Raw genomic sequence first — 5796 nt, 5'->3', positions numbered from 1 at the left:
GGACGCATTGTCTAGAAGGTAAGCATGGTAGTATCATTCCCACGGAATTGATCTGAGGTGCGCACTCTTCGCGACAGTTTGAAATTGTCACCCATCAAAGCCGCAACACACTGCGCTGCTATAGCCTGTTACCTGGCGGGTAGCAGTGAAATACTGTGTCACCCCGGCCGCCAGTGGTCGTACAATGGAAGGCTGTTGAGTCCACGGGCTTGATCAGCCCGCCGTTTCATTTGGGCTTGCTCTGCTCAGTCAAGAAAACCGAGATCAGCGGTGCCTATCCCGTCCGATCCCGGGCTCAGCTGAAGGGCAGACAGAAGTGAGCGCGGTTGGCGGAGACGGGGAAACAAAGGAGCCAAGTGCTGACGTCCCGCAGCTGGTTCCCGCTGGCACGGCCGGACTATAGACAAGAGCCAGACATAAGAGCGAGGATGCAAGGGAAATCACTGAAGCAGATTTGATTAAAGAAGCTGGTGCGCCATGTATCAGTGCACCATCCATTTCACTGAATGTCAAAGAATGGCATCTTTTCTAAGTGCGGCCACCCGTTGTCGGCATTTTCAGGTCTATGACGTCACGAAGCAATGAGTATATCGTGCATTTGTGTCAATAAACCATTAGTTGGAAGTGAGGGCTTGTGTTGTCTGCGTCTTTCTCGTCCCTGTTCGTGCGCGCTCGTACGTGGTCTGCAATGCAACACCAACACGTCCATCAGTCTGTGCTTACGGACTAGACAAGTACTGCGCCGTCGCTGCTCCAGTACGGCCGTGCCGCTGTCTGCTCTCCCCGTTCGGCGTGCTTCGCGCTTCAAAGGGGGCCGAGAGAAGCGCATTTTAACGCGAAAGCGTTAAGGCTCCCGTTCTGCAGAAAATCCGGCGTCGTTGGCGGTCGTCCTCGTCGGTGGCATTCAAACCATGCACGTGACCGGCATCTGGGCAACATTTTATGCCTAATCACGAGGAAGAGAAAGATGAAGACAGCTGCCTTCGCAATAGCGTTTTGAGCACCTGTCAGTCACAGCCGGTGTCTCGGTCAATACCCCGCCGTGCGTACGCGCCATTATCTTCTAGAGGACAACAACAACTTTGGCGCCTCTCACCGCTTTCGTGCCCCTGGGTGGCGGTCCGCACCAGCCGCCATAGAGAAAGCGCCGTGCCTGCTGAGCATCTCTAGAGTCGCAAACCTTGCTTCTGCCCTGCTTCGCTGTGCGATGACACTGAGCTCGGAACCGAAACCGAATGCGTCGGCGCGTTTTACACAGCAAAACGTCAACGCTTGGCACGGCGACAGGGTGCTTCCACTTGGCGCTGCAAGCGCGTCCACGGTTCTCGGCAGAGCGTCGACGGTGTGCGCCGCTGCTTACTGCTGCATGCTTCCATGGCGCAGTACCGTGCCGTGTTAGAGCTGGAACAGCCGCGGCCGCCCTGCGGCCCAAACCTCTCCCTCTTTGCTCGGATAGCGAGAAACTTGTGCTTTATAGCCTGCATCAAGACGTGCCATTCACATGGAGCAGGTGTACCTCTACTCATGGGAGCATGGGAGAACGCTGTGCGCTTGGCACAGGCCCTGGTGCCCCTCAGCAATTTCACGCACAGAACAGCCATCTTACCCATCCTTGCCAATACGAAAAGCGTGTGCCCGGAGATAAGAGCACTCCGATCAGTCTGAACCCCTGCTCCAGACTGCAGCAGACGCCGGCCCCAGTGTCATCGCTGTCTACGTCCATGGTACGTTTTTACTCGGGGCGCATGGCTCACTCCCTCGCCTTCTGAAAAACGACCACCTCGTGCTGCCGGCTCTCCACTGCGCTACCGTTCGTCTTTTCCTACTAGCGACAGGCCCTGTTCCTGTCATGCCCTTGCGTCAACTGGGCTCATGGAAGTCTAATATGCGGAAGACCTCGACGGCCTGCTGGAAGACTGTGCATGGCGTTGGAGTTTTCTGCCTCACGGCAAACATTGGTGCATACGAGTTCAATGCGCTTACGTCAGCCACCATCAAGTCATTGATTACACGAAATTCGTGGACCTCCTGCAACGTCTGGTTCGTGATGCTGTTAGAAACTCCTCCCGCCTCGCGATCGACCCTACAGATGATTCACCTGGAGCGCTTGCGCCACACTGCCTCCATGCTGTCAACGGATGCGAGGAAGAAACTGTCAACCTGCCGCTGGCCATGGCTGCTACTCGACTCCTCCGTCTTACCTGACTCCGCTCATGGTGTTCCCGTTGCGCTTTCACCATCTGGCCTCCGTGGTGCCATCATCATCATCATCATCAGCCTGACTACGCACACTGCAAGGACAAAGGCCTCTCCCATGCCTCTTCAATAAACGCTATCCTTTGCCAGCTGCGGCCACCCTATCCCTGCAAACTTCTCATCCGCCCACCTAACTTTCTGCAGCCCACTGCTACGCTTTCCTTTCTTGGAATCCACTCCGTTACCCTCAAGGACCAGCGGTTACTTGCCTTCGCTTGACGTGCCCTGCCCGAACCCATTTCTTCCTCTTGATTTTGACTAGGATGTCACTAACCCGCGTTTTTTCCCTCACCCACTCCGCTGCTTCCGATCTCTTAACCTGTCATTTTTCTTTCCATAGCTCGCTGCGTTATCCTTAGCTTAAGATGAACCCTCTTCGTTAGCCCTCTTCGTTAACTTGTGCACCACCTGGAGACAGCGGGCGCCGCGGCCGCTGTCGGTGATGGCCAGCGGGACATCGGAGGTGTGGCGATGAGCCTGCATCAGGAAGTCGAGTTGCAGCTGGCGCGTCAACATCGTCGTCGTGCCTAGCCAGCAATCAATGACGGGAAGACGAACTGGGGAGGTGGCCGTGTAGTATCGACCGTGACGACCGTACGAAGAGAGCCCACTCCACGCAAACTGACCCCAGACGCAATTTATTTGACACACACAAGTATTTATAGACAACAAGCACGTGACACAAACAGCCGATCACCAAGTACACATAAACGAGCAAATAGCCAATCCATCGATTCGAAACAGGAACTAAAACAAAATGGATTCACCATACTCCCTTCCTTTGAGAAAAAAAAATGTGTAAACTTTTAATACAATTAAATAAGAAAATTTTGTTATACATTCAAGCAATCACATTGTAAAAAAAGCTCTGCCTCTCCCGTAACCGAGAGTAGAGTAAGCATGAAATGTTTACGGGCCTAATGTCATCTCGGTGGACACCCGAACCGCACCGTACAGGAAGGGAGGAACGCCACCACCCGTTCAGCGCGATGCCTTGCCATTTGAACGCAAGGTTTCTTGAGGAAAGGAAATGGCGCAGTAATTCTCTGCCATCTCGGTGGACGCCCGAACCGCACCGTAAAGGAAGGGAGGAACGCCACCACCCGTTCGGCGCGATGCCTTGCCCTTTGAACGCAGCGTTTCTCCCCCGGGCCCCTGTGCGCCTGCGCGGCTTTGCTTCGATGCGCGAAGCCCCTAAGAGATCACGTATGACAACGAAGTGTATCGTGGCATTTATGTGCTTTTTGCACGCGTTATTAGAAATCGGAAATTATAATTCCGTGTATTATCGAACGCACAGCTCGACTGATATCTTGATAAACATTGAGAAGGCACTGGCAGCAGTTATTTTTTGTGACTCGTTTGGAGACCAACCGGCGCTTGCATGCCGGTCGCGTAGGAGGGCTTAAAGAGTCTCGTTAAATCTCGTTAAGTCTCGTACGGTGCCCGGATGTTCTCGTTTCAGAGCCCGGATGACTGGAATTTAGTGGATTTCAGTGCCTAGATGATGGCCCTCGGTCTCGGCGTGACGTCACCACACTGCCGACAACGGGAGCTAAAAGCATTTCATGCTTAATACAAAAAATAGAGAAAATTATATAGAATAGGCTCATTAATTTGAAGAACACATGTCACAAGACATGAAATGTGCGCGAACATTGCATATCATTCACTTACTTTCCCTCCTGCAAGGAAATGTATACTGGCGAAGTGCGATAAACATTGTAGCTACCTTAGCTAATAAATTCGCAACGTGATTTTAATGGTGCAATGCCCTGAAGAAAAAAAATCATGATCTTGCATATGAATATGAGGAGGAAGACAATATCCATCAGTATAATGCCGCATTAAAAAAAAATTTGGAACCGCTTTAAGTACATAAAGCAAAAGTAGTTAGTAATTGTTTGCTTATTAGAAAGGATTACACAGCAAAAAAAAAAACTGTCAGCTAGTGTATCTTTCTATAAGGTTCCATGTATCTGCATGGATAAGGCAATAAAAATTTGCAACCGATTGGCTTCTCGTACTTGAAATAAAGCTGTATGGACAACATCATGCCTTTGCAAATAAAACAATGTACTTAACACTGATTGCACATATAGATACACCATGTCTGAAAATGTCCATGCACCTCGAGTGAGAGGTGATTATTTTTCTAGATACTATAGTTATAGGACTAAGAAAGTCGCGCAATAAATTCGGTGTTTACAGCGAAATTCTTAGTAATTATTAAAGACATTTTCGCATAACACACACACACACACACACACACACACATGTATATATATATATATATATATATATATATATATATATATATATATATATATATATATATATATATATTAAATGCTGACTGAGATGACTGTGAACACTGATATTTTGAATACCTAGTGTAGAGGAGGATCAGGATCAGTGTGTTATCTGAAAATGTATGCAATAATTACTGAGAACTTCACTGTTCACAGCTAATATGTATACAGGGTGTTTTTTTAGAAGGTCCAAAATTTTTTAAGAAAGGTAAATTCCTTTAGATTTATTTTAACCCTGGGGCTGTATTGAGGGCTATGGCGGAGGCAGGTAAGAGGAAAACTACTTTAATTAATTCGCTGATTAACTGAATACGTTAATTAACTTTTATAGTTTTTATTTTAGGGGATATGTTGTATTAGCGGAATTGGAGATCGTCTTCCGAACAGTCCAGCCAAGAAAAAAAATTTCATGAAAAAATTTTTTGCGCGCGTTACGAAGCGAGAAAAAAACACCCTGGTAGGCAGCTTCACCTGTAACACAGCGTCTGTGAGCGCCTGTGACGTAGTTCGCTCCGCCCTGCGTTTTGTGCCAGTGGCCGCATTTGTTTTTCCAGTCCCGGACTACTTGCTGGCAGGTCTCGGCTTCCGCTCGGACAGGAAAAGCGTCATGGTCACATGACCTACTTGCCATAGGCTGCTTTCGAACACGGCGCCAGAGTCGGGCTCCCCCTCGGTTACCGTACAAGGACGCTGTCATCTGCTAGCAGACGATGCAAGCCACGGCCACTACGACGCCGAAGCAACGCCGTGCGCTCGATCATGATGCTGAGTCGATTTAAAGACTGTACTGTCAGCTTAGCGTAGGTGCATTACAGAACTCAGCTTCGGAGGTATGCTCGCCGCTACTGCTTGCGGCGAAGTTCGCACAAAGTAGCCCAACTCGTTGCGGAAAGGCGGATAGACGAAAGCCTCCGCAAAAATGTTGACAACAAGCTCTATAGCTGCTCCAGTATACGAGTGGTTCACCTGCGATCCTTTCAGGTAAGCGTACAGACAGCATGTGGCAAAACAAGCGAACAAGAACCTCTTGACGACACGAGCAAACAATACGCGCTCGCAGCTCCGAACGCGCGTCCGTGTGCGGTGGATTTCAAGAAAATAAACGAAGATGCAAGAACAAAAAGTCTTGCGATGGCTCAGAGAGGAGCTACGGAGCTCATGTGAAGGTTTAACGCATGATATCGACCTCCAGGGACACGAAAAGCACTCAAAATGCACACGGAGTCTA

Source organism: Amblyomma mixtum, chromosome 3 (assembly GCF_055824585.1).
Source record: "Amblyomma mixtum isolate Tamu chromosome 3, ASM5582458v1, whole genome shotgun sequence".
Lineage (NCBI taxonomy): Eukaryota > Metazoa > Arthropoda > Arachnida > Ixodida > Ixodidae > Amblyomma > Amblyomma mixtum.
Note: the sequence above shows the minus strand (reverse complement) of the source record.